Here is a 226-nt window from a genome sequence, read left to right as displayed (position 1 = left end):
GGCAGCGAGCCGCTCACCCGCCGCCGTCCGCAGCTCCCACCGCAGCCGAGATAAACAAGTTAGCGTGTGAGAGCGGGAGGAGCAGGAGGAAAAAATTTTTTCTAAAAAAAGGAAGTAAACTGCCGCCCCCTTCTCCATAGGGGGGAGGAAAGAGCCCCTATTTCAGAAAGAAGTCACCATTTCCCGCTGACAAGTCGCCCCCCGCCCGCTCGCGGCTCCCGGGCTC

General features: G+C 59.7%; 1 protein-coding gene across 4 annotated transcripts in view; it reads right to left on the bottom strand.

Moving 5' to 3' along the window:
* Nr3c1 (nuclear receptor subfamily 3 group C member 1) overlaps positions 1-226 on the bottom strand; it is an 82724-nt gene that overhangs the window by 80922 nt on the left and 1576 nt on the right. The window contains exon 1 of one of the 4 annotated variants that reach the window (XM_010627032.3): positions 1-217. The exons of the other annotated variants lie outside the window; for them this stretch is intronic. The gene's annotated coding sequence lies outside the window, so the exon portion shown is untranslated. Of the gene's footprint in view, positions 218-226 lie in introns of those variants that run through there. 4 annotated transcript variants of the gene reach the window in all.

Source organism: Fukomys damarensis, unplaced genomic scaffold (assembly GCF_012274545.1).
Source record: "Fukomys damarensis isolate Sample0158 unplaced genomic scaffold, DMR_v1.0_HiC HiC_scaffold_3, whole genome shotgun sequence".
NCBI lineage: Eukaryota > Metazoa > Chordata > Mammalia > Rodentia > Bathyergidae > Fukomys > Fukomys damarensis.
This window is presented reverse-complemented; position numbering and strand designations above follow the sequence as displayed.